This window comes from Arctopsyche grandis, chromosome 8, assembly GCF_051622035.1.
Source record: "Arctopsyche grandis isolate Sample6627 chromosome 8, ASM5162203v2, whole genome shotgun sequence".
Taxonomy (NCBI): domain Eukaryota; kingdom Metazoa; phylum Arthropoda; class Insecta; order Trichoptera; family Hydropsychidae; genus Arctopsyche; species Arctopsyche grandis.
This window is the reverse complement of record NC_135362.1, coordinates 1,572,858-1,588,786: the sequence shown is the minus strand read 5'-3', so window position 1 is coordinate 1,588,786 and position 15,929 is coordinate 1,572,858. Positions and strand designations below refer to the sequence as shown.

Here is a 15,929-nt window from a genome sequence, read left to right as displayed (position 1 = left end):
TGATAGCACGTCGCCCATCTTAGATTTTAGCAGCCAACACTTAATTATTTACGGGTCAGGTTAGGTTAGGTTAAGTTAGGGTTGGCCCTATTCATTTAAGATTAGGTTGTTAGGGTCGGTATTTATTAATTTAACAGCCAAGCGAGAACTGAGACAGTGAGACTGAAATTAACCTGGAGCGAGGGGGTTGAAAACGGAAAGGGGGTCCAATATTTGTTTATGAACGATGGTCAAGTTGTTATAGCCGGGTCGAACACATATCCGAGAAAAATCAGTCCAAGGGAAAACAACAAAAATCAGGAAGCCAGTAGCATCAGCAAGTGAAAGAAAACCAGTTGAAAAATGGATTCGACGAATCCAGGAGAAAAGCGAGAAATCAAAACAGCAGTGAATGTCAGATTTTATCAACGCGTGATCCGGCGTATACAAAGAAACGAACGCGGGTGGAGAGGATGATGCTAGTGACAATATTTCTTTACACTACCAAAAATTATCCTATATGACAACATTGGCTCGACTTCATCTGTCAGAGTGCGTAAAACTGATCGTTTCATTTAATAATTGATTATTTATTTTAAAATCTTATCATTTCATTTATACACTTTCGTTTATACGCTTTCTGTTGTGTCGCGTCGTGCTCTTTTTGCACTCTTTAATTATTCCATTTACATGATTCATGATAGTATCAAAGTAGATTAGATCTTTTTTGCAGAGCTACAATTTCTTTAAATTATGCTAGGGTTATTGTACATGTCTCTCATTTAACTTGGTTAATAATTATTCTCAACTCGCACGTACACAGCTTCAAAAAAAAAAAATAATCAAATTATGTAGTATGTATGTATGTTCATAAATATGTACGTACATATATATACGTATATGTATGTATAAGTTGTGTTCGTGTCAGGGGCGCATTATACTGACGATAAATCAATTAAAAGTAAAGTATGTAAGCACAGCTATCCATTATCCGAGTAATAAATTGTGTTAGCATCTGAAAGCTATCTAAACTAACTAACTACTATTATGTAATAAAATAATATACATATAACATGTGAAACGAGCATAAATTTATAACAATAAATAAAATTTTCAAAAGATTTAAGACTACACTGATCATATTTACGTCCTTTATTTGAGAGGACAGTTATTTATTTCACTGCTCTCTCCTTTAGACTTATTTATTTTCTAAAATTGACTATCGCTCAAAATATTAGCGCTGAAATATTTAAAGATGCAATCCAAACTTGTATTGATTACACTGATCTATATTTACTAAGTTTCATCCGTTGAATTTAAATATGACAATGATTCATGTTGATTTATTTTTATATATGAGAGACATGAGTGTTTGAAAAAATGTGCAATTTTTATAGTTTTTTGGCTTTTACAATCTCTAGCTCAAAATCTAGTATTGCATACTATGTCAAAGTGAGTATTGAAACCGACAGTAAAAATTATTTTCCTATTGATTGCGATTTTCCAATGTTTTAAAATACTCATAACTGATTATCTAGCGAATTATAAAAGTCAAAAATATCCTTTTTTCCGTGATTCAAAGAGTTTATTTTGCTAATTTTACAGTTAACCACGTTTATAAGAATTGGTTTTCTATCTCAATGTTTTTTTTTTATCTGAACGTATTAATTTTAGCGGTAAATATTTTCAATTTTAATAATCTAATATATAATTTCAAAAGAGATTTTGTATGTAAGTATATTTTAAGACGACGATTCGATTGAAATAAATTTAATAAAAAAACAAATGATTATTTACCATTAAATTCGCCATGTTTAAGCTGTTTATATTGCAAATACTGAGCGAAGCCGTGTAAAACAACTAGTCTGTAATAAATATGATTGTTTAAAATTCTAAATATTGTACGCTTATATTAATATATGAGCGTAATAAATTTTAAGAATTTTTTATGTCATAAAGCGGTTCTTTATATGTATGCCCTTTATTTTCTCCAAAAAAATGGTTATCGAAGATATGACATGCTAAATAAATCAACAAACACATTAACTTGTTGGCAAGGGAAGTTTATTCATCATCAGTAGCACGGGCTTATGAAAATTTTACAAATTTCCTTAAATATTTTAAAAATATGATTGAGAAGAACCAAACCTCATAATTAAAAACATCTACCATTTGTGAAAAACTAAATTTTCCATGACTTTGTGTGAAATATGTATGTATGTATTTATAGAATTATATTTAGTATTAAGTGCATTGTTTGCTACACAAATATATTTCAGATTTAAAATTAAAATAAAGTTCGTAAAAAATATTTAATAGTTCTAGCTAGTTAATTCATCTTTACTAACACTTGTGTCTGGGGGGCTTCTATCCTTGGCAATACATCCAAGGAAAATCTTTCCAGGCAATCTCTTTACTATATTGCTTTGCAAAATTAAATATTGGCATAGTTTCTCATTGTGATATTGTCATTTCAAGACCGCATACTCAAGACACAACACTCCATTGGGTTATAAAATGTAAAATTGATTTTTAAAAATGAACTCAATACGCATTCAATATTTGATTTAGACTTTTTTAGAAAGTCATCATAGTCCTGGACACGACTTACAATCCTCAATCCTGCCCGACAACAGGACGAATAATAAAAGAGCATTTTAAAAACCTTTTTTTCAAAACCAAGCCACTGCACAGAATAGCCACTTATCCACAGAAAAGGATTGTCAATGGCAATACACACAGACTTTTCATTCAAATGGGCCATCTTTTGGGAATTTTCCATTCAAATGAAACCCCCCCCCCCCCACCCCTCCTCCATCTTCAAGAGGATATTTTCAATAATATTCCCTTGGAATCTTTCAAACACTCGAATCGGACAGTTTTAAATACCGGGCGAATTTAGCGAAAAGCGAACTCTCATAAATCTATATTCGCATAATACCCGAAATGAAAATAAACGACCGAAAGTACGTACATATGTACATTCGCACGGTATATATGTACTTAATATATTGTTAGTATATACGAGCGGTTTTACGAACGCACGTTCGGTCCATTTATTAAGGCACACACGTGCCAAGTTGTACGGGGTATACTATACTCGTATATGTACATAATAATAATGAAAAATATATTTTTTGAAACAGCTTTCCTCAAGTTAACATGTGAAATTTTCCCTCTATTGATTTCTAGATAGTCTTCCTTCCGTATGTAAAATACCAAAATTTTGTCTGGTTACTTCCCGCCACGTTTACATGATATGATATGGAAGTTATATGGGGTACTTATTTAGAGGTGATGAAATATTGTTTGATATGTTGCTTTCATACCTTTTGTTCTGTTATTGGGATAAAACTAATGGTGGTGCGATTAGAAAAAAAGTCAAAACTGGAACATTTCATGAAAACTTTGCGGTTTAAAGTCCATCAAAAGTATCACAAGAAGCAATCAATCAACTCTTAAATTTTGCAAGGGAAATTTATTATAAATATGTATATATATATTTTATTTTACTTTCACATAGATATATACCCGGAAGGCTTGACAAGTTGACCCCAATGCGCCTTCCTGGTCAATTAATTACAAACAATGCAGCATTTTATTATTACATAAATCACTGTATTTCCAGAAGCTGAAGAACACGAAATAAAAATTAATTGCAGAATTAATCCATTGAGACATCTATGGATTTAGATTTTATACATAATTTTTACAAATTATAAACACAATCAATACAGAAGATTTGTGACAACAGGAAAGGTGATTTTTTGCCAATCAGATAAAATTGGCAAACTCGGGTAAGAAACGATCGATTTGGAGTTACAAATACCACCAAATCTATGTATGTACCATATAATATGTGTACCAGAAAGGCCTGAAAGGTAAACCCCAATGATTACAAACATCGATAAGCAATTTATATAGCATTATAGATACATCTATGGATACATTTGACAAACATTTTTGTAGAATTTTATAAATGGGTAAATTTGATATACTGAAAACTTGAATTTTGCGAGAAATAGGACAAGGTTGCCAATTTGTTGGAACCTTTTCAATGAAATCCGATTAATTGGCAAACTCTGATAGGAAAAAATCGATCTGGAGTTATATATCCAAGGTGTGGCCCAGTAACACCGGGCTAAGGATTGAACGAGTGACCATTCAGTTGAAGGCATCACATCTATGCTAGCCATTGATCTATGCTACTGGTTAAATATATTATATGTATACTATAGAAGCTGGAAGGCTCTTCCTTTGAAAATATTGGCATGGATAGAAGTCACGGGTGTTAAGTGAAAATTAATTGTGTGAATCTATCATCAAATTCTGTGATTCGAAATAGAAAACTAAATATTTTATAAAATACTAGCTGAACCCGGCATGCGTTGAAATGCCACAATAACGCGTGCAAATCCTGTTCCCGTTCCACAGACATTCAATTTTATATATATGTAGGTATAGATATTTTTGCTGACGTGGGCCATCCGCTGTGTGTTTGTGGTACAGCCCTGAATGGTCAGTACATTCAAGTGCGAGGTAGGCTTTATACTTTCGCGTCAGTAAAATCTTAATTACGAATTTTATTATTAAGAGGTTTTTTTCCCTTTTTTTTCACAGTAATCTTCCCGGACATGCATACAACAAATCCTGAAAGTTCCATCGTAATCGGTTCAGTGGCTTAGGAGCCTATTAGAGACACACAGGCAGACATTAAATTTTATATATATATATATATGTAGATAGAGTGAAAAAAGAAAAGTTATAGGCGTTTAAACAATTAAGAGCGAGAGGATGGCCAAAAGGGAATCGATCGGAAGATTGTGGATTAATACTAATAGACATCACCGAGAACAATAATGGAGTATTTTCAAACGTGTCTATTACGATTATTTTTCACCATCTTGATTTCCAAATATATTGATGACCAAACCGGGCAAAATGGCAAAGTTTGAAAACGATCGGATAAAACTCAAATTTCTTCATACGAAATCAGACGAAAAAATCGAAAGCCAAGTAAGAAGAGGCTAGTAAAAATTGTTATTATTGCAAAAAAATATATGAAATGTAATATAATAAAAATTAAATAAAGAGCATCATGAAATGCTAATATTCCAAAAAGTGTATACTCCAGATATACATACATTATATTATACATATATATATATATGTAAGTAATGCGTAAAAAGAACCAATTGTTTTAGAGCTTGTGGGAAGAAACGTCGTGATTTTTCCCCTGCGGAAAAATCTCCGTGCATAACTCAGTCGAGTTTTCAATTTGCATTTTTATTGGATCGTAAAGTGCGTTGGTTTTTGGACCGCACCGTTACGCGTTCGGGTGCAACTGATAAATCATGCTAGCGCCAGGGGCGGTCAGCTCGTAAATCGCGGACCGGATGCGACCCTTTTCGATCTCAGCACTTTTGAACGCCAACAAATAAGAAAAATCCACAACCGAAGAATGGGTATCATATATTTATCATCGCGTACAGGTATACAAAATGTGACCCCAAGAACGGACACACTCACTCGAGAAGACGAATTGTATTATATGTAGATCCGCGCTTGTACATGCTCCCGTGTGAAATCGGCCTGAAAGACCGATGTGAAAAGATTCGGCAAAAACATTACATAGAAAAAGAGATTTTGAGTTGCCACATAGCATCCCCACTTTACTGAAATCAAAGCGCTCGTATTTCACGTTGCGCAATTTACACTACAAAGTTCAGGTGTTTCCGTGGAAAAAGTTGAGCAAAACCATAGACCATTCGACCGGAAACCGCAGACCGGAAACCGTAACGTCTCCGAATATCCGGTACAACAATGGGAAATATCTCGCTCGTGCAGAAAGTGGAGGCCATTAGGGATTATTGTCATATTTTCTCGAGATGGGAAAGTTTTCTCGGCTGTCACGAGCAGGGCCGCACGTAAAACCACACATGTATACTAAAATCAAACGTATAGCATATATATAATATGTATATTTCGTTTTCTATATATTTCGGTTTATGTGTGTGTGTGTATTATTGGAAATTCGTGAAGTTAAAATTTATCGATTCAGTGATTTTGTTAATTAAGAGGCAAGCGGGATGAGTCTTAGAATCCTTCGTCTCAATTAAACTTCGGGAAAACACTTACGATTCTCATAACAGGAAAACTTTTCAAATTTCAAACAATCATCGCAACGCCGAGACAAAAGAGACAATAAAGGAAACTCGTTTCGCAATATCGTTATCTATTCAGATTCCCCGGTAATGTTTTTCTCTTGTGCAAATATGTATTATTTGTGTATTTCATTCCAACATATGTACATATTTATGTAAGAAAGAAATAAGTATTTTATGTGAAAAAGTTTGTGTGATTCTGTAATAATATGTACAAACATATTTGATAAAATGATTTTCAAGAAAATTAATTTTTTATAATACATCGGTATTAAAAGAAATTTTCAACAATTTTCCAATTTATTTAATGCGAACATAATACATATTTTTTTATTGTTTTATTTTTTTTGTATTAGTACACTCGTCGCTGCAAAGCGACGAGTGTACTAATACAAATACAATACAATTGATACAAGCATTTTTATACAATGCAAATTCATACAAACATCGTCCACAGACATTATTTAAATTGGCGAACCTCAAAACGCTGAATAACTTGAGATTTACTAAGAGATATTGGAAAGGAGATGGCAATTTACAGGGACCGTTTCAATGAAAATCAGAAAAATTGGCAAATTGATAGGAAACGATCGACCTGGAGTCACAAACCAAGGTCTAGCCAACAGCTACTAGTGGGAATCGAACCGTGACCACTGCGCTCGAAAGCAAATTATGCTAATCACTAGTCTACGCTGTTGGTTATCAAGAAAATGAGGAAATGCTGTCGATACAATACGATCACAAAACAAAGTAAAACTCCTGAACATTTGTATGGAAAATGTTGTGAGTTGGTGATCTCACACACATTACTAAAATCTCAAAAACTCTACCCACCGAGAGTCATCCACGCGAACTTTCACCCTAACGAGAATTCGAGTGCCAGATATTTCATGGATCGACATGAGCAAATTTGTTTTCGTTTACCAATAAAAACATATAGCCTGACTTTAATCGGTCAGTATATTAAAATAATTTAGGACAGTTGTTGTGGTTAATGGTCAGTAAATAGAATAAAGTTTATATAATACCAGTTGTTCTCATGTGAAATTTCACTGTGACTACATAATTGGCATGATCAGTCTTATATATGTACATATGTATGTAAATTTTCTGTAGCCACATCAAATGTCGATGTTATTTAAAAATTGATACTATGTAATTTACATTTGGAGAGGGGGGTGGGGATTTATTTTGAAATTTAGAAAACAAAATATTTACCTTATTATACATACATATAATACAAACATCTTACATCAATTAAATTCCAAAACGACATATTTATATATAATAACCAGCAGAATAGACTAGTGGTTAGCAAATAATGCTTTGAACAGAGTGGTCACGGGTTAAAATCCCACTGGTTTCTTCTAGCCAGACCTTGCATTTGTGACTCTAGGTCGATCGTTTCCTATTAGAGTTTGCCAATTTATCTGATTTTTATTGAAACGGTTCCAAAAAATCTCGCAACCTTACCCATTTTCTCCCAAAATCTCGAGATGTTTTTCGCTAAATTGTTTAAAATGCTGCAAATTTACAAATTTGACCATAGATGTCTGTGTGGGTATTTATTTTTAATACTTATTTATTTATTTTTAGTTTTGGACCATTGTGGCATTACAGGAAGAACAAGAAAAAAATGATAAAAAAATAACAAAAGAAAAATAATACATAAAAAAATGAACAAAGATGAAAAAAATCAAATAAAAGAATAAATAAAATCATCAAATCCTATTCTTAGTTCCACATTGAATATAAAGTATGTATAATATTTATATTAATTGATATGTACCTATATTTATGTACTTTGTAAAATACTGATAATATTTGTATCAAATGTACCTGTTAGACCTTCCTGGTATAAAATATCAACGAGAAAAACACTTGTTAATAACTATTGTAATTTAATTTCATTGTACATCGTTCATTAGAGCCTCCAAAATCATCATCATTTCCTCAAAGGAGTTCCACAGCGACTTTTGTATTGGCGAGAAAATAGTCATCGTTACAGCATCAGCAACCGGACTCATCAATCTTGTTAGAGGGTGAGTTATGACGCGGTGTGTTCGCTTATCGCCAGCAATAACTGCCGCTCTGGGGTCCCACTCATTATATCTGGGAATACAGGGGGATTAAGGGGTTCGGGAGCCAAAGGGGGGGTGTTATGGGGGGGATTTTGGGACTTTGCCAAGGCCCCAAACCCCTCTCCGAACGAATGGAACGGGGGGGAGTACGATTCGCAAACTGTGATCTCTCGGCGATAATTTGACGATTTTGCGACACAATAAAACCATACCATAATAATTCCACTCGAGGATCGTAAAAAGAGTTGTAAAAAAGTGTCCAAAAATTGAACGTTGATGTAACTTAATGCGGCGTAAAAAACGCGTTCGATAGAATGTCCGGCTTTGAATGTGTTTTCGTCCGTTATGATTGCCTTTTTGGGAATTTTCAATTCGACTTTTGTGTGTGCTGTTTTTTTTGTGTCGAAGGGAAGAAAAATAAAGATCGATACGTAGACGTGAGAGAATATCAAATGGGATTATTTGCAGGGACCGCATACTGAATAAAACGATTTTTGCAAGCGAAAATATGTAGTTGGTAGGGGTTCCGTTGAATATATTGTATATTTTTCTCTAGTTTTGGATATAATAATATTTAAAACGAACGGCTCTCTCAGACTGTATTCGTCGGGGGAGAGGGGGAGTGGGGGGAGGTCTCCTGTTTGGGGTTGACTTCATTGACCTTTGAACGGCTTTAATAACAATACATATGTACATATGTATGTATAGATTTTTCAAATTTAAATATTATATTAATATTTAAATATTACATATTATTGTTTAGTCACTGGAAATAGTTTTTATAATATATCCGAACCGATCTAGCATGAGACTTACGTAAAATGCACATGCTATTGCATTCATCCCCAACTCTACCCGCGATGGCAAATTACATTTCGTTTCAGTTTCGCTTTTTTTTTTTTACTTTTTTTACTTTATCTATGTACGTAGTAACAAGTTTTTTTTTTGTTAGTTATGAGTTCGTGTTTCGTGTTTTGAAATATTTACATTAATAAAATTTTAAAATAAAATTAAAATAAAAGTTTTAATATCAAATACGTTGATATTTTAAATTTATTTATGGAATGCGTATATATTTTATAATATTGGAAGTTTATATTTTTTTAGTGCTCATAATTTAAATGCCAAGCCACAATCTAAAATACTCAGTCAACTGCTATGGTTAAAAAATTCAGAAATTCCGCTGTCAACCAGTCTTTATAAACACTGACACGGATTACACGACCCGTGTTCAATGCATTTTTTCAATGCTACCTGGAAAGGCTTGATTTTTTGATTTTTAAATGCTTTTTATTATTACGAAATTATGTTCACAACACATCTTATATCTATTTTAATAGCTACTGATCTACTGATCATTTTCTATTTTACAATTTTAATTTAATTTGGTTAGTAATCACAGTATTATATTATTCTAATGTTAATCTAAAGAATAATAGGAAAAAGAGCTCAAAAACCTATTTACAATCACCTGGAAAGGCTTAGCAAATAGTATTCTTGTTTATTTTTTACAAGAAACAACCCCAACTCAAAAAACAACCCCAACTTGTTGACAAAACGCCGATCGGCGTTGGTCAGCATTCAAAGGCTTAATGAATGTATTTTTCCAAAACTAATTTCATCTTCTTAATTGTTGTTAAAATGTAATGCTCACAATCTAAATGTGAAGCCACAATCTAAAGTACTAAGCAGTTAGGGATTTCCATCGGAAAATTCTACTGTGGTTATAAATTCAGAAATTCCGGTGTAAACCAGTCTTTATAAACGTTGACAAACATAGAAGTAGAATGCATAGAATGGTCATTGTTAATAAAAGTTTCGTCTAAAAGCGAGCCATCGAAGAGAGAGACGGAATGTCAGAAGAGAGACAAGAGAGAGAGAGACGAAGTTTAGCAAACAACGAGTTTTTGTGGCAACATTTTTGGAGGCTGAGAGCGATTCTATGCATTCTACTTCTATTTTGACAAATTAATGACACGGATTATACGACCTATGTTCAATGCATTTTTTTCAATGCTACCTGGAAAGGCTTAGTGGGTAGTATTCTTATTTACTTCGTACATTCTCAAAATACAGCGCCTATCGGCATTTTTCAGGCTGATGGGCTTGTTGGCGAAACAAACCCATCAGCATTCAAAGGGTTAAAGTCTTCAACTTGTAGTTTCTAAAACCTTCAACTTTTTTTATTATTATTAACTTTTATTCTCGTTTACTTGTTTACTTCGTACATGCTCAAAATAACCAACGCCTATCGGCGTTTTTCAGGCCCATAGACATGTGGGCAAAACGCCAATCGGCGTTGGTCGGCATTCAAAGGGTTAAATAAAAAATTAATACTTGTTTTTGTACAGCCCTGACAACTTTTGAAACTGTACTTATAGATACTAATAGTACTATTATATGTATACAGTACCTTATGAATTACCAAAAAAAAGTTTTTTTCGAGTTAAAGCTGTAATATATAAAAGATAGCCAAAGATAAATGTATATATATAAAATTTTATATTAGCTCCATGGAAACTTTTCACAATATATTTTCAAGGTGAACTCGATAATTTTTTTTGTGTTATCGTGGACTTTTTCCACTTTTTTTTCTCTTTATCCAGACAGTGAACGACATCCAGAACCCTTTGAAGGTGTCCCTGTCCCGCAGCCATGAGGTTAAAGCGGACGAGATAACTTTTGAAGCCACTGCGCCCCCGGGGTAATAATGATGCCATTATTCGAAACCCCTACACAGCGTCACCGACAGGGTTGGGGTTGGTTAAGGGGGGGGGGGGTCGTTTACAACCAAGCCTCCCCCTTTGCGGTTGAATGGCCACTCATTGTTTCACACGCGGAAGATAGTTTTATATGTGTTCTAGCGCGTTACATACAAACATATGTACATACATACATACATCCATACATATAGTATGTATATGATAACCTCTGCGGTGAAACAAATTCATTTTTCGTGATACTTCCCTCATCGCTGATATTTTCCCTAACGAGTTCTACTATCTGGGTTAATGTGAAATTCTAAAGCGATCCGCACACGACCGTTACTGTTTCGCTTGAATTTAATGAATAATTGCTCTGATGGGATTCTCCACGGCGCACTGTGGGCTCAACATACGAACACAACCGAAAATAAGTAATATTATTATTTATTTATTACTCGCTGAACATGGATATGCCAGAATAAGGCATGCCATTCCCGTTTCAAGTGATGGTTGCACCTCTACTAAAGTCTATTCAATGCCGTGTAGTCATAAACCAACTGGTAACGTGGTTACCAACAAACACATTTCCTTGACTGGACAATGGCGCTTCAAACTTTCGCGTCCGTGAAATCGTAATTACGAATATTATTATTAAGAGGTTTATTCCGTTTTTTTTTCACAGAAAGCTTCCCGGACACGCATACAACAACTCCTGAAAGTTCCATCTTAATCGGTTTAATCGGACATTTAATGTAACACAACCTATCCTAACCTAACGTAACCCTTAAATAAATAAATATTGACTATTAAGATATTACGATTACCCAGTGAAAATGTAACTGGTAATGATTTCACTGAAACGTCAAATTTTGTTTTTGTTACAGGCAACTCGTTTGACGTTTGATTTGCCGGGAGAACGCCGATTCTGTCGGGATGTTAATTTGACATTAAATGTCGTTTTGACATTTGTCGTGTAATTTATTTTCCGCCAATCCGCCTTTCAATTATATACATACATACATACATGCATATTAATTAATACATGTAGTTTCCATTCACAGAAAATGTGTTACTACTTAGTATACTAGTTGTTTTACCCGGCTTCGCTCGGTATTTGTAATAGAAACCGCTTAAACATGGCCAATCTAGTAAACATTTTATTAAATTTATTTGAATATTCATTTGTTCGATGACGTCACGGATTTACGAACCAACACATACATAGCCAGCAGTTTGGCTTAATGGTAGCGTATATAATTAGCACCACTGAGACCGAAGGTTCGAGTCATCGTCAAACTGCTCGTTAGGTTTGGGGGTTTTGTGACTCCAAATCGATCGTTTCTCTATCAGAGTTTGCCAATTTTATCTGATCATTGCTGAAACATTTCCTGAAAAATTGGTATTAGATCATTTCCTGTTGTCACAAAAAAATCTGTCTGTGTATAATTTGTAAAAATTATGCACAGTAATCTGAAATCTATAGATATCTCTATAGGCATCTCTATAATTTCGTATTTACTTATTTCCCAGTAAGTTTGTCATGGGCTCCTTGGGCTTTGACTCCTTAGCTTCACGTAGAAACAATCATCTTGGTAAGCTTTTTCTAAAAATTCTAAGGGGTGAATATTCATATACATGGGGTCATATTCCTGAAGTTCTGTGTAATTTTAAACTTAGAGTACCTGAGAAACTGAGAGAATCTTGCTCCAGAACTCTATTCCTGCCTATTCGGACCAGAACTAATGTGCTTGATGACTCACCCCTTTCAAGAGCCATTCGACTATTTAACCTGCTTTCTGGGAGCCTTGATGTTTTTACTTCATCATACAGTTCTATCAGGCAGCATATTTTAAATGACTTCTAGCTACATACATATTTACACATGTTGTTTTCATTTTGTAATTTTATTATTTAGCATAATGTGTATGTATGTCGGTTTTATCTTTATTTATATATGTATGCTATTTTTTATTTTTATATATATATGAGTAATTTATCTTTATTTATGTGTATTTATGTGTTTATGTGTATATGCATGTATAATGTTTGTATGTTTATGGATGTATGTAATGTATGTGTATGTGTATATGTATATGTATATGTGTATGTATGTTTATGTGAATATATATATATATATATATATATATATATATATATATATATATATATATATATATATATATGTGTAGGTGTGTATGTATGTATATGTATATATGTGTATTTTTATATTTATGTATGTATGTATGTTAATTTGTGTATACGTGTAAGTATTTGTGTATATATGGATGGTGTACATATATGTTTATATAATTGTCTTTGGCCAGGAAGGTGCATTGGGTTTACCTGTTAGGACTTCTTGGTGTAAATTAAATAAAAAAATAAAAAATAAAAATAAATAAAAATTATATATATAAAATTGTGCACTAAATCTAAAAATAATCCATAGATGTCTCTATGATTATTATTTCTGATTAATTGTTATATGCTATGTATTCTGATTGTATTTCTGACCGTTAAAACGTACACTCGTCGCATTGGAGCAATCTGTAATGACGAGTGTATATTGATTGTAACAATAAAATAAAATATGTATTTACTTACATACTTACAAAGTGTCTTTCGAAATTATAAATTAGATATATAACTACATATGTATATATAACCGATCGTAATTGGCAATTAGAGCTAGCACTCGAGTATCTGTATATATATATATATATATATATATATATATATATATATATATATATATATATATATATATATATATATATATATATATATATATATATGTACATATAATATAATTGAGATTAGAAATTCAATTAAAACGAGAGCCATTTGAAACTAGCTCGCGTTTAATTAGATTGAAAAAAAACTCGGCGGCTTCCAAGTTTACACACGAGAGGGAATCCTTTGTAACTCCTTTGTAGGATTAAATCACACAAAATTGAAACTCGCAAGTTTCAAAGACAGTGCACACCCCTGTTTGTTTGGCGTGCAGCTTCTGCAAATCTCGCAACTAAGCATGGATATGTGTATACGTATGTATATGTACATAGTATATACTGGATGGACCCAACTTCCGCTTCTGTTTGTCTTTTCACCTCCCCCTTAACGGCCCCCGTTATAAATTTATGTGTTTACCTGCGTTTGTTTACTCGCTGCGAAAAATATCGCTTTTCTTCAGCGGAGAGTTTTCCGACGCGTTTGTCCATTCAAGTCAAACTTTTCAATCTAATCTTGGGAAATGTACGCTTTTCCACCCATACCCACCCCGAGCCACCTCCGCGGTGGCTCTAATCAAACAATGGCTGTTAAATTACGTTACTTTCGCTATTCGGACCTGATGGAAAAACGTACGATGGGAAAAGGTTTTCCGACGATCGAGCCAGCAAAGGTGGGGTTTTGTTGTTACGTAGTGCGTATATTTAACCCTTTCGATTCGTGCGAACGAATGATTTCTACTAAATTCTAACGAAATGGTTTGTTGAGATGTATATGTATGATGCTGGCGGAAGAGTCTAGTACCGTACGGAATAAAATCGAGTATATAAATACATACATATATTGCTGCCACTTTAGTATGCGGTCTACATTCACATATCTACTTTAGTATGCGATCTGCCTTCACTTTTTACTTTAATATGCGGCCTCAGTTCTCGCGTGTGATACTGAGACTGAATAATACCGACCCTAACAACCTAATATTAAATTAATAGGGCCAAACCTAACTTAACCTAACCTAACCTGACCCTTAAATAAATAGGTGTTGGCTGCTAAGGTATGTTTTTTTTGTGAAAATTTGATCACCTATTTATTTAAGGGTCAGGTAAGGTTAGGTTAAGTTAGGGTTGGCCCTTTTAATTTAAGATTAGGTTGTTAGGATCTGTATTTTCTTCGCTGCTGACGATATTTTGATAGAAATACCTTGACAACATTATGGGGCGGCAAGAAAAAATAAAAAATTATAATAAATACATAGGTCGTTGCTACGATATAAATAAAAAAAAATAGTCGACTGCGATTCAAATGTAGATTTCATGCTAAGGTAGACCGCATACTAAAATAGCACCCAAATATTGCAGTGGTACTCAAGCAACCACCAACCGAAGAAATGGATAAAAGGGGAAATCGACTTTATATCGATATAAATGAATGAATTTTTATTCATAAATATATTGCATCCAAGTTGAATAAAATCAAATAGCACACGGAAGAAGTGAAACTTTTGAATTGTGTCTTAAACAACTGTTCGCCGACCAGGTAGATATACATATATACATAGCTTCCGAATTGAAGTTAACACTTCAAAAAAATATACAATATTTTCATAGCGTTTGTTCAGCTGCGGAACAATAGACCGTTTTCATCGTGGAATAATTTCAAATTAAATTTTCAGTATAAGTACCTAAGCATAATATGAGGGAGCCAAAAGGGAGGGGATTAAAAGCAGCAACAATGAGGCAGAATCCCTAATAAAATTCGGGCGATTAAATCCACCGACTCGCTTGCGGTCATAACCGAAACCCAGAGAGGCTTTTCGTTATTTAATTAATGCAACATCACATCGGTGGTGAAACAGTTAACAGTATTGATGTTCGTCATCCCTCCCCCCCTCTCAGATTAAAATATCCAATATCACAAAATCGTACATTTCATTTCGGTCGAAACACACTTGCATATTAGAGATTTATTAAATATGTAAAGATTATTCAGAGGTAATTTTGCATGCGCAAAATCCAGTTAGTCGCTCCAGAGTATATTATTCAGTCACTTTATCCACAATTTCTGGGTATGCAAATTTTCCGGACTACGCAATTCGAGTTATATGTATTCAGGGGATTATTATTCGAGCGTGGGAAACGCTTTCTATGTGTGCGTAAGGATTCTAGAAAATATGCCAGGCGTTTCTCAAGTACATTCATAGTTAAATGTACCACACAATCAGGGCCGCACCTACCATGTGTACAAATGTGCAACACACACAGGCGGCCGGA

The 15,929-nt window shown here is 33.7% G+C and overlaps 1 protein-coding gene across 2 annotated transcripts in view; it reads left to right on the top strand.

Moving 5' to 3' along the window:
* Positions 1-14,929, top strand: part of Mgat1 (alpha-1,3-mannosyl-glycoprotein 2-beta-N-acetylglucosaminyltransferase) — a 110,217-nt gene extending 95,288 nt beyond the window's left edge. For both annotated transcript variants that reach the window (XM_077437255.1, XM_077437256.1), the window contains exon 9: positions 14,515-14,929. The gene's annotated coding sequence lies outside the window, so the exon portion shown is untranslated. The remainder of the gene's footprint in view (positions 1-14,514) is intronic.
* Positions 14,930-15,929: the final 1,000 nt, after the last annotated feature.